We start from the raw sequence: 22,314 nt of genomic DNA on the forward strand, positions 1-22,314 counted from the left end.
CATCTGCTGTGTCCTGATTTTTTAATGATTGCTGTTCTAACTGGCCTGGGATGGTATCTCAATGTAGCTTTGATTTGCATTTCTCTAAGACCGGTGATGATGAGCTTTTTCTCATGTTTGTTGGCTGCATATATGTCTTCTTTTGAAAAGTGTGTTCATATCCTTTGCCCACCTTTTGATGAGGTTGTTTGTTTTTTTCATGTAAATTTGTTTAAGTTCTTTGTAGATTCTGGATATTACCTTTTGTCTGATGTGTAGATTGCGAAAGTTTTTTCCCATTCTGTTAGTTGACTATTCACTCTGTTGATACTTTCTTTTGCTGTGCAGAACTTCTTAAGTTTAATTAGATCCCATTTGTCAATTTTGGCTTTTGTTACCATTGCTTTTGGTGTTTTAGTCGTGAAGTCCTTGCCTATGCTTACATCCTGAATGGTATTGCCTAGGTTTTCCTCTAGGGTTTTTATAGTGTTAGGTCTTATGTTTAAATCTTTAATCCATCTGGAGTTAATTTTCGTGTAACATATGAAGAAAGGGTCCAGTTTCAGCTTTGTGCATATGGCTAGCCTGTTTTCCCAACACCATCTATTAAATAGGGAATCATTTCCCAATTGCTTCTTTTTGTCTGGTTTGTAGAAGATCAGATGGTTGTAGTTGTGTGACATTGTTTTCTGAGACTTCTGTTCTGTTCTATTTGCTTATATCTCTGTTTTGATACCAGTATCATGCTGTTTTGGGTACAGTAGCCTTGTAATATAGTTTGAAGTTAGGTAGTGTAATGCCTCCAGCTTGGTTTTTTTTTTTTTTTTTTGCTTAGGATTGTCTTGGCTATGCAGGCTATTTCTTGGTTCTGTATGAAGTTTAAGGTGAATTTTTCCAGTTCTGTGAAGAAGGTCAATGATAGCTTGATGGGGATCACATTAAATCTATAAATCACTTTGGGTAGTATGGCCATTTTCACAATATTGAGTCTTCCTAACCATGAGCATGGACTGTTTTTCCATCTGTTTGTGTCCTCTCTTATTTCCTTGAGCAGTGGTTTGTAGTTCTCCTTGAAGAGGTCCTTCACATCTCTTGTTAGTTGTATTTCTAGGTATTTTATTCTCTTTGCAATTGTGAATGGGAGTACACTCATGATTTGGTTCTCTGTTTGTCTATGATTATGTATAGGAATGCTTGTGATTTTTGCAAATTGATTTTTATATACTGAGACTTTGTTGAAATTGCTTATCAGCTTAAGGAGATTTTGGACTGAGATGATGGGGTTTTCTAAATATACAATCATGTCATCTGCATACAGGGACAATTTGATGTCCTCTCTCCCTGTTGAAATATGCTTTATTTTTTTTCTCTTGCCTGGTGGCCCTAGCCAGAACTTCCAATAGTATGTTGAACAGGAGTGGTGAAAGAGGGCATCCTTGTCTTGTGCCAGTTTTCAAAGGGAATGAATGCTTCCAGTTTTTGCCCATACGGTATGATACTGGCTGTGGGTTTGTCATAAATAGATTTTATTATATTGAGATATGATCCATCAATACCTAGTTTATTGAGAGTTTTTATCAAGAAGGGCTGTTGAATTTTGTCAAGGCCTTCTCTTCATCTATTGAGATAATCATGTGGTTTTTGTCTTTGATTCTGTTTATGTGATGGATTATGTTTATAGACTTGCGTATGTTGAACCAGCCTTGCATCCGTGGGGTGAAGCTGACTTGATTGTGATGCATAAGCTTTTGGATATGCTGTTGCAGTCAGTTTCCTAGTATTTTATTGAAGATTTTTACATCAGTGTTCATCATGGGTATGGCCTTAAATTTTCTTTTTTAGTTGTGTCTCTGCCAGGTTTTGGTATCAGGATAGTGTTGGTCTCATTAAATGAGTTAGGGAGGATTCCCTCTTTCTATATTGTTTGGAATAGTTTCAGAAGGAATGACCAGCTCCTCTTCATACCTCTGGTAGAATTTGGCTGTGAACTTGTCTGGACCTGGACTTTTTTTGGTTGGTAGGCTATTAATTGCTGCCTCACCTTCAGACCTTGTTATTGGTCTATTCAGGAATTAAACTTCTTCCTGGTTTAGTCTCAGGAGGGTGCACGTGTCCAGGAATTTATCCATTTCTTCCAGGTTTACTGGTTTATTTGCATAGAGGTGTTTGTAGTAATCTCTGATGGTAGTTTGTATGTCGTAGGATCTGTGGTCATATCCCCGTTATCATTTTTTATTGCATCTATTTGAATCTTCTCTCTTTTCTTTTCTATTAGTCTGGCTAGTGGTCTATATATTTTGTTGATCTTTTCAAAAAAACGTGCTTGCTTCGGGAGCACATATACTAAAATTAGAACGATACAGAGAAGATTAACATGGCCTCTGTGCAAGGATGACACGCAAATTCGTGAAGCATTCCATATTAAAAAAAAAAAAAAAAAAAACAGCTCCTGGTTTTATTGATTTTTTGAAGGGTTTTTTGTGTCTCTATCTCCTTCAGTTCTGCTTTGATCTTAGTTATTTCTTGCCTTCTGCTACCTTTTGAATTTGTATGATCTTTCTCCTCTAGCTCTTTTAATTGTGAGGATAGGGTGTCAATTCTATATCTTTCCTCACTTCTCTGGTGGGGATTTAGTGCTATAACTTTCCCTCTAGACACTGCTTTAAAAGTGTCCCAGAGATTCTGGTACATTGTGTCTTCGTTCTCACTGGTTTTGAAAAACATCTTTATTTCTGCCTTCATTTGATTATTTATCCAGTAGTCATTCAGAAGCAGGTTGTTCAGTTTCCATGTAGTTGTGTGGGTTGAGTGAGTTTTTTAATCCTGAGTTCTAATTTGATTGCACTGTGATCTGAGAGACTGTTTGTTATGATTTCTGTTCTTTTGCATATGCTGAGGAGTCTTTTACTTCAATTATGTGGTCAACTTTAGAATAAGTGTGATGTGGTGCTGAGAAGAATGTATGTTCTGTGGCTTTGGGTTGGAGAGTTCTGTAGATGTCTGTTAGGTCTGCTTGGTCCAGATCTGAGTTCAAATCCTGGATATCCTTGTTAATTTTCTATCTCGTTGATGATTTCATTGAGCTGTAAACAATTCACTAAATTATCTGGACTAAATAACTTGTAGGAAACACAACATGGAAAAATACAGGAAAACATGATAGAAATATACGGTTCATCATGAAAAGTTGCTTGTGTAACTATAGTCTTAGAAGTGGAGAAGGAGCCTAGAATGAAAGTAATAGTCAAAGAAATGCTGCCCAAGAATTTTCTCCTACTGACAAAATATGTCAAATTACAAATTCAAAATCACCAAGCAGAATAAATTCAACAAAAATTGCACCAAACATCTTTTAAAAGTTTTCATTTTAAAAGGAAAGGAAAATAAAACTTCAGACTAAAATAATTATGTGAAAACTGAATTTTCACCAGAAAAATTAGAAGCCAAATTTTAGGGAGTAATATGTACAAATTGAGAAAAAGATGTCTGCCAACATAGATTCTATATCTATTTAAAATGTCCTTCAAAAATAAAAGTAACATTAAGATATTTTGGGGCAAAGAAAAATGAAAGAATTTGCCACCTGCAGACCCATGCTCAATAAATATTAAGGGCAATCTCTAGAGTGATGGAAAATGATCTCAGATAAAAAGCAGGTTAATACAGTAAATAACTAATCATCAAAATGGTGAATGTGTGACAAAACGAAAAAACAATCCTTAAAATGACAACAGTGTATTTTGGGGTTTACACAAATGTAGAATTATAATAGATGATGATGTAAAACAAATGAGACATGAGCAAAATCAAAGTGTTTGTTAAAATGTTCGTGAATTTTTCAATATATGGTAAAATTAGCAAGCTGTAATGGACTCTAGTAAGTCGAGGATACATGTACTCTCTGGGATAAGAAAAGAATAATAAACCACAGTATTATCAACAAGATAACAGAGAATAAATGCAAAATAGATCAATTAAAAGAAGACAAGAGAAAGAAAAAAGAATGAAAGGAGAAAATAAGCAAATAAAAGATTTAAATTCACATAAATGATTTATCAAATGTAAATGAACTAAGTAATATAATCAAGTGACAATCCTGTTTTTAGAAAATACACCCTCTAGATAAAAACATAAGATATGAAGTAAAAGAATGACAAAGAATGTCCTATAAAATGCTGAACAAAACAAAGTTGGTATAGCAAGAAGAATGCAGATAAGAATACTTAAAAGCTACATGCATAGCTATAGCTATTTTCCACCTATTCAATGAGCAAACATTTATTTAATTGTTTGTTTGTTTGTTTTTAGGTTCAGGGGTACAATCCCAGTTTTGTTACATAGGTAAACTGTGTCATCAGGGTTTGTTGCACAGACTGTTTCATCACTCAGGCATTAAGCCTAGTATCCAGTAGTTATTCTTCCTTATCCTTTTCCTTCTCTTACCTTCTACCCTCCAAAAGGCCCCAGTGTGTATTGTTTTCCTCTATATGTCCATGTGTTCTTATCATTTGCTCCCACTTATAAGTCAGAACATGTGGTATTTGGTTTTCTGCTCCTGTGTTTGTTTGCTGAAGTTAATGCCTCCATCTCCGTCCATGTTCCTGCAAAGAACATGATCTCTCTCTTTTTATGGTTGTATAATATTTCATGGTGTATATATACAACATTTTCTTTATCCAGTCTGTCATTGATGGGCGTTTAGGTTGATTCCATGTCTTTGCTGTTGTGAATGGTACTGCAATGAACAAGCAAAAATTGAAAAAATAGAATATCTAATGCTGGCTAGATATCAATAAAACTAGCATTCTTGTGCTTTGTTAATAGTGTAAAAAATATAGTCACTTTTGAAAATTTGAGAATATAGATAAATCCCATAAGTTTCTCATAATGTTTGAACCATAGATTTCAAAATGTAAAACTGTAAAACTTTTAGTAGAACATATAGGAGAAAATCTTAATGAAATGTGTCGGGAAAAAGTCTTTTTACATATGCCATAAAAAGTATAGTATATTAATGAAAAAAATTAATAAATGGCCTTCAAGCTGGCCATGCCAATAAAAGATTTATATCTAGAAAGAAAAAAGTATATATATACACTTTGTGTGTTGTGTGTGTGTGTATGTGTACATATATATGTACACATATGTGAATATATATGCTTTTCCTTCTAGATATAAATCTTTATATAAATCTATATATAAATCTATGTACATCTATATATGAATTTACGTGTGTGCACATAAATTCAAAGCTCCAGTTAATAAACTTGAACAGATACTTCAGCAAAGAGAAAATATATATGACAAATAGACACATTAAAATATATTTCTTCCTTTGAACAGTGAGTTAAGAAAAAAGTGTTCAATATCATTAGTCATTAAGAAAATGCAGATTAAAACCACAGTGTGATTCCACTAGAAAACATTAGAATGGCTGAAACTTTAAAAATTACTTATGATACCAACTGCTAATGACAGTGTGGAGCAACTGGAACTCTCATAAATTGCTGGTAGAAATTCAGGATGATATATTTTTTTAAAAAAATAATATGAGGTTTCTTATAAGGTTAAACATAATGAATGCGATATTGCCCCTGATATTCTATTCTAGATAAATCAAAACTTATATTCACAAATAAAAGCCTGTATGAATGATTTATAATCATCAAAATATTGGAAAACCCTGAGTGTCCCCCAACAGGTGAATACATATGCAAATTGTGGTATGTTCATACTATGGAGAACTCTCAGTAACAAAAAGAAGAAACTATTAATACACATAATTTGGAAGTATCTCAAAAGCATCATCCTGAGTTAAAAAGCCAGTCTCAAATGGGCACACACTTTTTTATTCCACTTAAATTCTTGAAAAGAAAAAAACTAATGACACAGAACAGATCAGTAATTTCCAGGAGTAAAAAGGGTATGCCTACAAATGAATAATACAAGGAAGATTTGAGGGATGATGGGGTGTTTTAGGTGCTGATTTTATTGATGGTTACACAAATTTAAATATATGTTAAAATTTATGGAGTTTTACACAAATGAAAGTGAATTATACTGTATGTTAACTGAAAATTAAAACATAGCAGTGGATTAAAGATGAAAGATATAAATGGAAAAGTAAGATTAAAAAAAATAAATCTTCTCAATATAATTGCTTAGCTATTTGGGGGAAAATGTAAATTTAAGACCTAACTCTATACTATGCACCAAAAATACCTGTCAAGTAGAATTAATTTTAATTCAGAAAACCCCAAATTACAACAACAAAGCCCTAGGGTAAATACAGTTGGCTTTTATCTGTAGTATAAAAGGAATGATAAAATAGCACCCACGTATATGACTAAACTAAAATAATACTTTAATATTTGCAAAAATAGCTTATGCAAAATTAATAAACATTTTATCAATAATCACTATGTAATAGTTAATATTTACCAAGCATAAGAGGTTATAAACTGCTTAAAAATAATAATTAATGCTTCCAAATTACCATGCATATGTGAGTAAAGTTCAGAAGTATATATTGCATAAAGAGGAAATTCTAATAAAACATTCACAGAAGTATTCTACATTCTAACAAATCAAAAATAAAAACAGTTATAGCAATGAATTATCATTTTCCATTTCTTTCACATTTGTTAGAAGTATTCTACCTTCTAACAAATCAAAAATAAAAATAGTTATAGCAATGAGTTATCATTTTCCATTTCTCTCAGCAAAATTAAGGTAAAAATGTACTACTTACTGCTGATAAGAGTCTAATAAAACTGATATTCCCATCCCTTGATTGTAGTCTAAAAGTTGGTATAATCATTTTGAAAGTCATTTAAAAACATAATGAAACACCTAAGTTGCTAATAATCTTTGAAATAATACTTACATCTTTGAGGCTTTGGGTATTTACCCTAGAATTTCCCAAAACATATGAAAAACAATGTAACTGCCTAAGGATGTTTATCCTGGACTGACTTACAAAAGTGAAAGGAGCCCCAATGTATTATAGAATATTGCACGCATTCCCAAAGCTCCATGGAACACTAATCTAGAAGCTTTATGATAAAACAGTTCAGTGGTCAAATAAATTAGAAAAGTTGAATATAGTCTTCAGTTTTGAAGTTACAATATAAACCAAAGCATTAAAGATTCTAAGATGTACTACAGAAAATAATTCTTCTAAAATGCATTTAACCCATAAATTTCCAAATTAATTTGTCCTTAGATCTCATACATCCCATGTAATATTTGTTAATAACATCTATAATAAGTTTTGGGAAAATCTGTGTTTGAGTAATTAGGTTAAGATTTTAATTTTTTTCATCTATTTCAAAATTGGTATGATTACATCACTTTATAATAGAAAAATGTGTACAAACAATAACTGTGCTCAAATTACTGCCTTCAACATTTTATAATACATTAGGAAGAGAATGCTATTTTTAATTAATAAAGGTTATACTGTGAAAAAGTTTATTCTGCCTGGAGGGGAAATATTAAAGGAAGGTATCAAAGTACTTCCTCAATGTGGTTAAGATATGAACTATTCATAAGAAGGTATTATTAACTTTCAAACAATTAAAATTTAATTTTTGATAACTAAGAATTTTCTTTGAAGGAAGAGTGTTATGAACAACTACTCTTGTCTTATCTGACATTAAATCCTATGTAGGTATATGAAACTAGGAAGTGTGGCTTCATGGTGGAAAGAACTTGGGCATTGGTATTAAACAGACCTTTGTCAAAAACCCAGTTTTATTTCTTAATCAAGGTACTTAAACAGTGTGGTTTGATCATAATAATGACAACGTACTTAGCAGAGTTATTTAAGAATTAGAGAAAATGTTAACCAAGTACTGGGTTCATTTAAAGTCTCACTAAGTTGTGGCAAGCATTTGTGTAGGGGAGGTAAACTTCCACCCCTATCTTCTTAGGGTCTTGGCTAGGCCAAAGAACAATTATCTCACACATTTTGTATAGGTCTGGAATTCAGAAGAAGCTTAGTTAGGTAGCTTTTGCCGAGGTTTTCTCATGAGCTTGCAGTCAGGATGTTGGCCCTGACATCAGTAACCTCTTGAAGGCCTGGTTGTAGTTGGACGGTCCACTTTCAGTGTGGTAGTTCACACACATGGATTGCTTGAGAGTCTTCACGGCATGGCAGCTGGTTTCCCCCAGTGATGATCCAAGAGAATGTAAGGCAGAAATCTTCTGAACTAGCCTGAGGAGTCACACACCATCGTTTTTGCAGTGTATGCTATTGGTTACTTGTGTTAGCCCTGTTCTTTACGGAAGGAGACTACACAACAGCATGAATACAAACAGGAACAATCTTGGAAGTGGCTAGAACAGCTTTATTTTCTCAGGCTACAATATGAGTTCTTTGTTCTGGGGAGACAAAGGCTACCGGCAACTCAATGGAGACATCTCAGCTTGAAAATGAGGGGAAAAGAAAACAACTCTAAGCATCTGAACACCGAATCTCTCAGAAGTTCTCTGACCCAGTGTGGTTCATATGTCCTCCTTTGGACTAAGTCACTGTAATATATTAGTCTTAGGGCTATGTTTCTAAACCCTGAGGTTAGGGGCAGTGTACTGTCATTGAAAGAATCACTTGAATACATGGATTGGAGAAATAGATGAACGATGAAGCCATTTTATGGTAGACAGGCAGAAAAAAATCATATCCTCTTCATCATTATCATCATGTGAATTCCTAAACAAGACAGTTAAGAAGAATCGTACTTTCTTAGATGAACCTGGAAATTACCACTTGCTTTTTTAATAGATTGGTTCATCAGAGTTATGTAATAAGCATCAGTAGTAGTAAGTCATTGATACATTCTTCTTGTGCTTCTCATAAAGTGGTAATTTTTAATAATGCCTACTTCATTTTATTCCTTCACTGAAATATTTTAATGATAGTCTTTATTTTATAATTCTTTAGAATATGAGTCACAACGTTAATTACTGTTTTGCAGGTACAAATACTACACATTTTATTAGTGTCTCAATTTTTGAGTAACAGCTTTATCAGCTTAAATGTTTAAAGGCAATAGTAAGAACAGAATGTTTATATTCTATCATACATATTCTACACCTAGAATTAACTCTAGAAGAAGAATATGCTCTAGTCCACCTCTAAGTGATCACCTTAGGCAAAATTGTCTTATAAGGTCAATATGACAAACTATTTAAAAATATATTTAGTTAGACTAATAATAAATAACCCAATTAACAATAGAAAAAGCAACTTATGCTTTTTATTTCCTATATTTATTTTTTTGAAAAAGAATACTGTATTTAACTTAATTCACTATGTTAAACAATAATTACTGTCAATTTCTTTAAAAACACACTTGTTTCTTAAAGATGAATAACAGCCATATAATTGGAGGAAGAAAAACTTGTTTGAATGTGACTTTTACGTAGTTTTCAGAGATTATTTTATATTTACATTTTAGAAATTAACAGAGTATCCTTTATAGTCATTGTGAAGTAGTAGGTCATGTGATTATCATGTTAAATTAGGTTAAATTATACCCTAAATTACAAGAATGTAAATCTATCTGGTGTAAAAAGAAAAAAAATAGCCTGTGCCATTATTATACAATTTAACTATTTCCTGTGTATGGATATGTTTCAAGGATTGTAGCTCCATTAAAAAATACTAAAGAAGTGTAAGGTTGTTCACAGAGGACAGTTTTATATATGTCAATATTTAATTTTCCTTCAATACCAGATTACTGCAGATGGTTCTAGTGGGCTTGTCTCATATCTCTAGGTTAGTATTTATATGACCTTGACCTTTAAAACTTAACTATATTAGCAATTACTTTATGAACTTGTGGCTGCTGGCCATTATACTCAGTGACCATGACAAATTCCTTGACATATCTAGTTGGAAAAATTTCCTCTAGACACTTCAAAAAGAACTTTCCACTCATTTGAAATGAAATTAAGATTACTAATACATGAGTTTAAAACAAGATGAATAACAGAAAAGAATTATCCACAAACGTATTTACTGTACCTTGTAAGTGCACTGTCATCACAGAGAGCACAGTTGGAATAAAATGAATGCTGCTGCAGCATGTGAGCCGAGGGGACGTGCCACATCATGTACACAATGTCCGCCTGAACTTAAAATTTCCCATCTCGTAGACTTGATTTTCAACTTCGACTGTATTTGAATATTATTAATGTATTTGCCCACAAGTAATTGTTTTAGAAATTACTCCTCAGCAGCAATATAAAATCTCAAACTGTGATGGCAACACTTACCAAGAATACTGTTTTTTTATTGCTTCATTACACCCACCGGGCCATTTTTATTGTTGGATTTAATTGGTAAGTGTTCATTTTTCCAAATAATGCAAACACATCAGGGCAAAAGTGTGTTCGAATTAGCAAAGAATAACAGATGGTATATGAGGGTTAGCACATATATATTGCTCTGTGAGTAGAGCTCAATTCTGAAATCTCCTAATATCATTTGGAATGCAATGCTTGTGCTTGATGAACAACAGGACACTTTCAACAGGACACAAGGCAATGTAGAATTGGCTGGGTCCACGTGTATGTCTATTAATGACTGTTTTGAGGTATGCCAAGCAAAACAACTTTGAGCTATTTAAATTTGACTTATTGTCATCACCTAACATACAAGGTATACAAATCTAAAAATAAAAGATTTTTGGTAGTGAGCAGGAGGATAAAGTCATGTATTTCTGTAATGCCTCTTTCTAGATAATAATCAATTTATTAATACTTTAGATCTGCAAATCTACAAACCAGTCAAAATTTGCCCAATAATATTGAGGTTTCCTTTTTTCTCCTTTCTTCCTCCTTTGTGTTCCCTTATTCCTGATTCAGATTCCTCAGTTCTCACTTGCACCTTTAAACAGAGGTTTGAATAGTATGAATTGTTATAGGCCTGTGAAATTAATACTGTACATAAGATCCCAAGGTATAGATTGAGGAAAGCAATATATGTGTTTGTGTTAGAATTTAGTGGAGTTTCCTAATCTGAACCACAGAAGAGATGATTTCAGTGACATTTTCTCAGTTGCCCCATGTATGGTTCCTATCTATGCCATTCTGGATATGTAAGAGAGAAGTTAATCCATCACTTGCAGTTAATGCCATAGGGCATGCCTAATAGATCCTCTCTCAGAATCCCTGTTGAGCAAGACAGCTTATAAGAAGTCAGGGATGATCTTGGAGCTAACTTTAGTGTATGAGTAAAACTTAACCCTGAAAGACAATAATTCCACCTGAAAAAAAAAAAAACTGTAGAAATGTTGCAGTTACCAGTTAAGGAATGGATTGTACACCTAATGGAGAGAAAAAAAAAAAGAACTGTTTTTTTCTGCCAAGTTTAGAAGGTTGTTGGGCTTTCTAACAGAACTTGCTCTAAATCAGCATATATTATCTGCTCAGCAGCAATCCAGCTGGGTTGTTTCTAATGCCATTTGGATATTTATTTTTATGTACTTCTCTTTGTAACCAGGGTTAGAACTGAACTACCAGTCCTAATGAGAAAAGAGAAAAAGAAGTGAAATAGAAATGCTTAAAACCAAAAAGTTCCTGGTGCAATGAGAAGATATTTCTCTAGTTATTTTAAAATATTTTAAAAAGTATGCACACATATTTGTATGGAAACACATACACATGATAACTTGTTAAAAAATACAGCAGAGTCACTGTGTTTCTTCCAATGCACTTTCATATATGAAGCAAGACCATTATAGGTAGGGTTTGGCAGGAAATACTGTTTCAATTGCCATTGCTCTTTAATCTCTCCACTCCAAGTCTCTTTCCATAGTGTTGGTAGCAGTATCTTATGAAATTACAAATCATTTTACTTGCTAAAATAAATCTAATGCTTTGTTTTTGTCCACAGAATAAACTTCAGAAACTTGGTTTCTGCCTCTATTTTATTGTTACTGCATACATATTATTTAATTTTTTTATTATACTTTAAGTTCAGGGGTATGTGTGCAGATCATGCAGGTTTGTCACATAGGTATACACATGCCATGGTAGTTTGCTGCATCCATCCTTCTGTCATCTACATTAGGTATTTCTCCTAATGTTATCCCTCCCCAATCCCCCACCCCCTGCTATCCCTCTCCTAGTCTCTCCAACCCCCCAACAGACCCCAGTGTGTGATGTTCCCCTCCTGGTGTCCATGTGTTCTCATTGTTCAACACTCACTTATCAGTGAGAACATGGCGTGTTTTGTTTTCTGTTCTTGTGTCAGTTTGCTGAGAATGATGGTTTCCAGTTTCATCCATGTCCCTGCAAAGGATATAAACTCATCTTTTTTTATGGCTGCATGGTATTCCACGGTGTATATGTGCCACATTTTCTTTATCCAGTCTATCATTGATGGGTATTTGGGTTGGTTCCAAGTCTTTGCTATTGCAAACAGTGCCGCTATGAACGTACATGTGCATGTTTCTTTATAATAGAACGATTTTATATTCCTTTGGGTATATACCCAGTAATGGGATTGCTGGGTCAAATGGTATTTCTATTTCTAGATCCTTGAGGAATTGCCACACTGTCTTCCACAATAGTTGAACTAATTTACACTCCCATCAGCAGTGTAAAAACTTTCCTATTTCTCCATGGCCTCTCCAGCATCTGTTGTCTCCTGATTTTTTAATGGTCACCATGGTAACTGGCATGAGATGGTATCTCAATGTGGTTTTGATTTGCGTTTCTCTAATGACCAGTGCCAATGAGCTTCTTTTTCATGTTTGTTGGTTGCATACATGTCTTCTTTTGAAAAGTGTCTGTTCATATCATGTGCCCACTTTTTAAGGGGGTTGTTTGTTCTTTCTTGTGAATTTGTTTAAGCTCTTGGGAGATTCTGGATATTACCCTTTGTCTGATGGGTAGATTGCAAAAATTTTTTCACATTCTGTTGGTTGCTGGTTCACTATAATGATTGTTTCTTTTGTTGTGCTTAAGCTCTTAAGTTTAATTAGATCCCATTTGTCTATTTTGGCTTTTGTTGCCAATGCTTTTGGTATGTTAGTCATGAAGTCCTTGCCTATGCCTATGTCCTGAATGGTATTACCTAGGTTTTCTTCTAGGGTTTTTATGGTGGTAGGTCTGATGTTTAAATCTTTAATCCATCTGGAGTTAATTTTTGTATAAGGTATAATGTCCAGGTTCAGCTTTCTGTATATGGCTAGCCAGTTTTCCCAACACCATGTATTAAATAGGGAATCCTTTTCCCATTGCTTATTGTCATCAGGTTTGTCAAAGATCATATGATTGTAGATGTGTGGCATTACTTCTGAGGCCTCAGTCCTGTTTCATTGGTCTATATCTCTCTTTTGGTACTGGTACCATGCTGTTTTGATTACTGTAGACTGGTAGTATAGTTGAAGTCAGATAGGGTAATACCTCCAGCTTGTTTTTTTGGTTTTTTTTTGTTGTTTGTTTGTTTGTTTTTGCTTAGGATTGTCTTGGCTATGCAGGCTCTTTTTTGGTTCCATATGAAGTTTAAGGTGTTTTTTTCCAATTCTGTGAAGGTCAATGGTAGCTTCATGGGAATGGCATTTAATCTATAAATTACTTTGGACAAAATGACCATTTTCACAATATTGATTATTCCTATCAATGAGCATGAAATGTTTTTCCATCTGTTTGTCCTCTCTTATTTTCTTGAGCAGTAGTTTGTGGTTCTCCTTGAAGAGGTCCTTCACATCCCTTGGTAGTTGTATTCCTAGGTATTTTATTCTCTTTGTAGCAATTGTGAATGGGAGTTCACTCATGATTTGGCTCTCTGTTTGTCTATTTTTGGTGTATAGGAATGCTTGTGATTTTTGCACATTGATTTTGTATCCTGAGACATTGCTGAAGTTAAGGCCCGTCTTTTCCCATCCTTTCTCCATTATTCCTGTGTACACTCTCTTTCTGGTATTGAAAGGTGAAGTTTGGGTTATTGATTATAACTTCATGAATTCTAACAAGGTGCACAGTTTCTAGACCCACTTAATAACATGCAGTGTCCCTTTTGCCATATTCATACGTTCTGGAGAGTAGGGTATGAACATTCTCATGTATGGAGTTTGTATTATTCTGCTCACCACAGCTACCCTGGGAGAAAGAAAGGCTAAAAAATGTTGTCTCTGAGTGGCCCACTGCATCTCAGTGACAACTTTGAATTATTGTGGACAGTGATCATTGCTGTCAGAATGAACATATGATTCCACACAGTTGAGCCTCCTTTGCTATTTTACTTATTTTACTTCACAAGTTATAAAGCAATGTTAAAATAATATTTCCTAATTTTAATTAAATATATATCTATTATGTTTTCAATTTTAATGTAAAATTTTATTTTGAGCAAAATGTCTAAATATTCCTCATGGGAAGAACTTTGTTCCCTTCTGGTTTCATCACTAACTTCATTCCCGTTACAAAAATAATGAAATGAAATATATATGTAATGTTTTAAAAGTATATATATGTCTCTCTCTCTCTCTCTTTGTGTGTGTGTGTGTGTGTGTGTGTGTGTGTGTGTTTGTGTGTATGGAGGTTGACAGAGAGAGATAGAAAAAAGTCAGTTGCCACAGGAAATTTTTCATATTTTGTAAGTTGATTTTTCTAAATTAAATATGGTCTTAAATAGTTTAAGCCAACCAAAGTGCTCCATTAGTTATCATGAGCTTGAGAAATAGATATGTATTACCAGTTAATTGAAAAACATACGGTGTTGATTAGTGCTTAGGACTCTTATTTTAATAGACCTCAATTAAATAAATGACTGAAGTGTATTTCCACAGTACAAGATGCCAGTTAAAAGTTGATGCTAGAAAAAGATATTGAACAAAGAAACAAAGAAATGTTAGTGAAGAATGGCCATGCAATTTTTGAAGAATTTGTTCATATCTTTTTATATGTGGGAAGATATTAGATTATAGGATCTCCTCATTTGTTACAATCTAGGTTATCATTAGGACCTGACTCTAAAGCCAGAGCCTGAGTTTAAAACCCAGCTCTGCCACTTATTGGCTGTGATGCAGTTTTCTCATCTGTAAATTGGGGATAATTACAGTACCCACCTCATTGGTGTGTTTTGTAGATTAAGTGAATTAACATTGGTAGCTGGTAACATTATATAAGTATTTCTGATCATTTATTTATAAACAAACACTAAAATTACTGACATTTTCATTAATGTCCTTCATAAAATATCAGTTGATTGTGAACAGTCTCAAATATGGTATTGGTGCCAGTTACTCTAAATACTTGTTTTGAACAAGACATATTTTATGAATAATATGGTGTAACCCATCTAATAAGAGCATAAAGTAAAGATGCTGGGATTTCAGTAGGAAATTACTGTCATGAGACAAAATAATATATCAAATTCTTATGATCCAGCTCATTTGCACCTTGTATACAGACTTATAAGGAAAGTCAGATCAAAATCAGAAGGTTGCATGATAGTCATGAAATCAGGACAAGTAAAGTGAAATGAAACAATAATTTTATAACTTCAGGACATGGCAGCCTGCAGCATCTCTGACAACAGAGATGGTCATGACACTAGCCAAGTTTTATCCACAAGACTTGTCTCCACTGAAGAGTGCATTTACAGACCCAGGTGATACTCCCTTCACTGACTTTTTCATGTGTTTCCATGGTTGACCACTTCCTTGAAGTCAGCATTTCTTGTTTCTGGATGTGTTTATTCAAGTTACTTCAAATTACTTCTGAACTTGTGCTGGTCTGGGAGCATTCTTTCTCTCCAAGGTGACTTTGAAAATCTTTTTTCTAATCCACTATGTATTGATTTCAAAGATAAAGTCTTCAGAGATCATTCTTATTTTGAAGGTCTTAAAAAAGAAGCTTCACTTTCTAACTCCAATTACATGAACTAAACTTGCTTAATTAAGCAATCAGAATGCCAAACTGGTTTAATTTGGACACATTATTTACAAGCATGTGACTCTTTGCCCACGAAAGTCTCAATGTGTGCCTATTTCCAATGTAGCAAAATATTATTATTAAAAATTGAACTAAAACAAGCCAACATGAGTTGAGTACAGATCTACTCTTTCCTGCCACCTTCTGCCACTGTCCTGTCATGCAATAAAGAAAGTTTTCCAGTTCACACATAGTCAAATCTACAAGACAGTCAGCAATAACATACCTTTCTCTGGATAGATTTCAGACAAAATAACTAAAATCTTTCAAAATAACTAACATCAGGTAGGACAGAGATCTTTTGTTTATTTTTAATTTTGAGGTTTATACATTTTATTCTATTTAAAATTTATTCCAAATAAGAAAAGAAGACAAATTATCTGTTTGTAAATGACATAATATTTTTTAAAAAATTATTATTATTGTTATTATTATACTTTTAGTTCTGAGGTACATGTGCAGAACTTGGAGGTTTGTTACATAGGTATACACGTACCATGGTGGTTTGCTGCATCCATCACTTCATTATCTACATTAGGTATTTCTCCTAATGCTATCCTTCCCCTATCTTCCACCCCCTACTATGCCTACTCTAGCCCTCCACCCCCCAACAGGCCCCAGTGCGTGGCATTCCCCTCCTTGTGTCCATGTGTTCTCATTATTCAACACCCACTCATGAGTGAAAACATGCAGTGTTTGATTTTCTGTTCCTGTGTCAGTTTGCTGAGAATGATGGTTTCTAGTTTCATCCATGTCCCTGCAAAGGACATGAACTCATCCTTGTTTATGGCTGCATAGTATTCTGTGGTGTATATGTGCCACATTTTCTTTATCCAGTCTATCATTGATGGGCATTTGGGTTGGTTCCAAGTCTTTGCTATTGTGAACATTGCCACAATAAACATACGTGTGTATGTGTCTTTATAATAGAATGATTTATACTCCTTTGGGTATATACCTGGTAATGGGATTTCAGAGTCAAATGGTATTCCTATTTCTAGATCCTTGAGGAATCCCCACACTGTTTTCCACAATGGTTGAACTAATTTACACTCCCCCCAACAGTGTAAAAGCTTTCCTACTTGTCCACATCCTCTCCAGCATCTGTTGTCTCCTGATTTTTTAATGATCACCTTTCTAACTGGTGTGAGATGGTAGCTCAATGTAACTTTGATTTGCATTTCTCTAATGACCAGTGATAATGAGCTTTATTTTATATGAAATATTTCATATGAAATATAAGAAGTGTCTGTTCATATCTTTCACCCACTTTTTGATGGGGTTTGTTTGTTTGTTTTTTTGTAAATTTGTTTAAGTTCTTTGTAGATTCTGGGTATTAGCCCTTTGTCAGATGGGTAGATTGCAAAAATTTTTTCCCATTCTGTTGGTTGCCAATTCAATCCAATGATAGTTTCTCTTGCTGTGCAGAAACTCTAGTTTAATTATATCCTATTCATCTATTTTGGCTTTTGTTGCCGTTGCTTTTGTGTTTTATTCATGATGACCTTGCCCATGTCTATGTCCTGAATGATATTGCCAGGTTTTCTTCTAGAGTTTTTATGATGTTAGATCTTATGTTTAAATCTTTAATCTATCTGGAGTTATTTTTTGTATAAGGTGTAAGAAAGGGATCCAGTTTCAGCTTTCTGCATGTGGCTAGCCAGTTTTCCCAACACCATTTATTAAATAGGGAATCCTTTCCCCATTGCTTGTTGTTGTCAGGTTTGTCAAAGATCAGATGGTTGCAGATGTGTGGCATTATTTCTGAGGCCTCTCTTCTGTTCCATTGGTCTATATCTCTATTTTAGTACCAGCACCATGCTGTTTTGATGACTGCAGACTTGCAGTAAAAAAGTGGGCTGGGCTCAGTGACTCAGGCCTGTGATCCCAGCACTTTGGGAGGCCAAAGCACGTGGATCACTGTGTCAGGAGTTCAAGACCAGCATGGCCAAGATGGTGAAACCCTGTCTCTACTGAAAATACAAAAATTAGCAAGGCATAGTGGTGGGTGCCTATAATCCCAGCGCAGAGGCAGGAGAATTGCTTGAACCCGAGAGGCAGAGATTGTGGTGCACTGAGATCAGCCATTGTACTCCAGCCTGGGCGACAGAGAAGATTCCATCTCATAAAAAAAATAAGAAGAAAGTGAACGTTGAATGGGTAGATAATATTTAAATACTTGTGTGATTTGTTTTGGAAAAAAAAAAAGATTGCCACTGTCCATGTGATCTGCTTTAGGAAAAAGTGATTGCACATAAAATTGTAGTTTAGCTTGCACTAAGCCTACAATAAAACTTGTTTTATTGATAAGCATCATTAGTAATGAGTATGACACTGAGATTATATGTAAACATTTGTTTATTAAGCCATTTAATTTGGCTTAAATATTCTCTTAGTATTTCATTTTTGTCCACGATGATTATTGATCTACACATTTATTATTTGAAATTCACAATTTAAAAATTTCCGCAGTCTTTTCCATTTTCATCAGTGGCATTTTGGATTAGATCAAGTAGATTTCTCTCTCATTGGTAGATTATAGATATAATGAACTGAAGTTGATAGTAATATTCAGTATACAGCAAAATATCTGCTGATTTCAGCATTTCTAGAAGAAAATGCATGTTTACTTAAAAACATAATTTAACCTAGCTAAAAACTCAGGATAAGGCAGGATTTTAGAAAAAAGTATATTTTTAAATGGCCAGGTGACACCACTATAAATTTTAACAATGGAGATATATGGAGCCACAAATCTATAACATCTTAGCACATGAAGGAACTTCATGGCAATGTAGTCCGTTTGTCTATCCTTTTTTTGTTTTGTTTTGTTTGGGACATAGTTTCACTCTTGTCACCCAGGCTGGAGTACAACTGTGTGATCTCAGCTCACTGCAACCTCTGCCTCCCAGGTTCAAGTGGTTTATCCTGCCTCAGCCTCTTCAGTAGCTGGGACTACAGGCACCTGCTACCACCATGCCTGGATAATTTTTGTATCTGTAATAGAGACAGGGTTTCACCATGTTAACTAGGCTCACCTCGAACTCCTGACCTCATGTAATCCACCCGCCTCAGCCTCCCAAAGTTCTGGGATTACAGACCTGAGCCACCGTACCCTGCCCCATTTGTCTATCTTTGACTCTAGGTACCATCAAGTCTGCTTGTGTAGTTGAATTCTGAGAGCATCATCAAATGTAAAAGTCTTATCAATGCACACATTGCTGAAGATTTGAGAGCTGCCACAATTACAGGAAAATTAAACAATAAAATATATTTTGAAACGATTTAGCTCCCTTGAAGTCCAAACAAACATAAAAATTTAAGGTATATGTTAAAGACAAAACACCATGTTCCACTGAGGTTAACAATGATACCATGAACGCAAGTGTGCAATAACACATTTCCAAGTGGGCCAAGTTTTGTCGCATTAGAAGGGAACAGAGATCATTTGTTCACTTCCTTCTTACAAATGGGAGAATAGAGCCGGAGGGGTGAAGGGTTTGCTGGAAGCCACGCAACTTGAGGATGTTAGGACCAGCACAGTTTGATAATCCTTGTTTTTTATGCAACTACTGTACGTAAATTCACAATCAGAACTCCTAAAAGTGATCTTTGAATTCACCAGAGAATTGGAGTTGATTTTTAGGTTAAAATTCACATGCTGAGAAAATGAAACTCATGGTTTAGTACCCTACATTTCTTAAATTAAATCTTAACCTAAATAAAAAATGGAACTTTCTTTTTTTTAATTAACAGTTCTTTCACACTGTAAAAGTAAAATATAAAAAAGGCGAAAAATTATCTTGTTAAAAACTAAAGGAAAAAAACACTAAAGCTACAGAAAGGTAAAATAATAATAGTTCCAAGACCTCTGTTTTGCCAAGTTCCATTTTAATTAGAAAGCAACATTCAAAAGGGCGATTATAGTTTATTAATCTGCTAAACTCATTTTTAAATGAAAATATATGTATTAATGACACAGTAGAAATACACTTTAAATAAGTAACTTTTGTAAAGAATCCTTGCTTTTAAAACTTCTCATTCTCAGGAGGCCAAGGCGGGCGAATTGTGAGGTCAGGCGTGCAACACCACTTTGGATAATATGGTGAAACCTCGTCTCTGCTAAAAATACAAAAATTAGCTGTGTGTGATAGCACATGCCTGTAGTCCCAGCTACTCAGGAGGCTGATGCAGGAAAATCATTTGAACCCCAGGAGGCAGAGATTGTGGTGAGCCAGGATTGTTCCACTGCACTGCAGACTGGGCAACAGAGTGAGACTCCATCTCAAATTAAAGACAAACAAACAAACAAAAACAAAAAACTACTCATTCTCTATCAAAACACTTGAGAAGAGCAGAATGCATTCTGTTACCTTTAAGAGAATTTACTTTTAACTCCCCCAGTTGGATGAATATCTATGAAAAATAAAAAGGAAAAATGCCCAATCAAGGAACTTTCTCTCAATAATACTGTAGGTAACCTAAATTATTCATGCTGTAGTTTTAACTCATTGTTTTTCTTTCATTAATTGAAGGACAGAAGCTAAAAACCACCTTCAATTAATAATATTCCTTTATTTGCTTTAATACATTTATTAAGGTTCTTCCTTGCCTTCTTTTCAAGTGTAAGAAACCCAGATTTTTACAATTTAAATTTATATATTTATTGTCTAATACTTAATGATCTTTCACATTTTTTCTTAGACTTGTATTTATATCCATATCCATCATTTCTCTCTTTGGAGCTTAAATCTAAATGTGATGCATTTGAGAAATAAAATCTTTACTGAAGTCTCCTATATATGAAAAATATCTTTATGTGTATAATTATTTTTTATCTTAAATTTACTATCCTGTAATATATTTTTATTTATAATAACTGCTATAACAAAGTAATTGATTCTTGTAACAGTCTAGAATTATTGAGTTCTACAAATTTATTAAACAATCTTTCAAGCTTATTTAGATAATAGAAAATATGTCAAATGGTACCATAGTGAAAAATGACTACTACCTAGTTTTATCTTTTTAATGGGCTTCTACTCTAAGTCAAATTTGATAGTAATACATTAGTCAATGTATCTAGTATAGCAAATAAATTTCATCTTATATGGCAAACCTGAATACTTTGTGGATCCCTGCAATGTGTTGAGTGTGTGAAACCGAATCCAGGCTCCAAAGGAAAGATTGTCATAATTTATTAGTTATGTCTGCCATGGATGTGCATCAGGTGATCAAGTTCCTCATATGGGAAAGAGTTAACTTCTTTTTACTGAAGTATGTTTGAGATTAGGGATACAGGTGAGATATTCATTTTTAAAAAAACCATGGTTTTGGTTAGGTGATAATTTGTTTTAAGACATTTTCTTGACAAATTCTTTTCCTTGGAAATTTGAGTTACTTTCTATTTTTAATATTAGTGCAGTGTGGTAGTTATGTATTTATGCATAATAAAATTACAAGAACTTTATACCTTAAGACAACACACATTTATTAATTCACAATTTCTGAGGAGCAATAGTCCACACATTGCCTCACCAGGACCTCTTCCAGACTACCATAAAGATAGAGGCAGGGATGTGTTTTTGTGTAAAGTTCAACTGGGGAAGGAACTACTTCCTCACTCATATGTTTGTTTGCAGCATTCAGGTGCTTATTGTGGTCTCATTTTCTCACTGGTTCTTGGCCAGAGACTACCTTAAGCTCCTTGCCACATGGTTCTCTTCATAGGGAAACTCATAATAAGCTCACATTTTTTTTTTCAGATTGCAGAAGTGAAATATAAGACAACATGAAAAAGCTTTGGCAGCTTGCTTCTTTAAAGCTAGCAATGGAGAGTCTCTTCTCACAAGATGGGCATTACTATCTTTTTGTAGCATAGTCACACTCATGGCATATATCCCATCACCTTTACCATATTCTGTTGGTAGAAGCAAGTTATAGATTCTACCCTCCAGGAGAGTGGACTGTGAAAGGTCTGATTACCTCCAGGTGGAAATCAAAGGGGCCATCCTAAGTATATCTGCCACAGTTAGGATGCATAAATTTTTCAGGGAACATTCTCTGGGTATAAGAAAACACTGTCATGTAGCCTGAATATATCCTGAATCAAAATTAGTACCTGCTCTTCTCCTTTAATAGTGAAAGAGAGAAAAATGTAAAAGCAAATATTGATCTAAGAGTATAATTATGATACTTATAAGAATGGTTATGGTAAAATAGGAGGCAGATAATATGAGGAAGTCTTTATTACATGAAGATTAGGCATGGACAGCAGTTGAAATCACCAAAATATTAAAATATATCTTAAGAAGATGGAATCAATGAGGTAAGAAAGAAAACCTGAGACTTTAAACATTATAAATGAGAGAAGGAGAAGGCAAA

At 34.1% G+C, this 22,314-nt stretch overlaps 1 protein-coding gene and 1 non-coding gene across 3 annotated transcripts in view; both read left to right on the top strand.

The window, feature by feature from the left end:
* Positions 1-22,314, top strand: part of ZNF385D (zinc finger protein 385D) — a 1,173,536-nt gene that overhangs the window by 416,892 nt on the left and 734,330 nt on the right. The gene's annotated exons all lie outside the window — the stretch shown is intronic.
* On the top strand, positions 2,299-2,405 carry LOC135275919 (U6 spliceosomal RNA). The gene has a single exon (XR_010343509.1). It is a non-coding gene; the product is annotated as a U6 spliceosomal RNA (small nuclear RNA).

Source organism: Aotus nancymaae, unplaced genomic scaffold (assembly GCF_030222135.1).
Source record: "Aotus nancymaae isolate 86718 unplaced genomic scaffold, 86718_ANA_hifiasm-v0.15.2.pri h1tg000019l, whole genome shotgun sequence".
NCBI lineage: Eukaryota > Metazoa > Chordata > Mammalia > Primates > Aotidae > Aotus > Aotus nancymaae.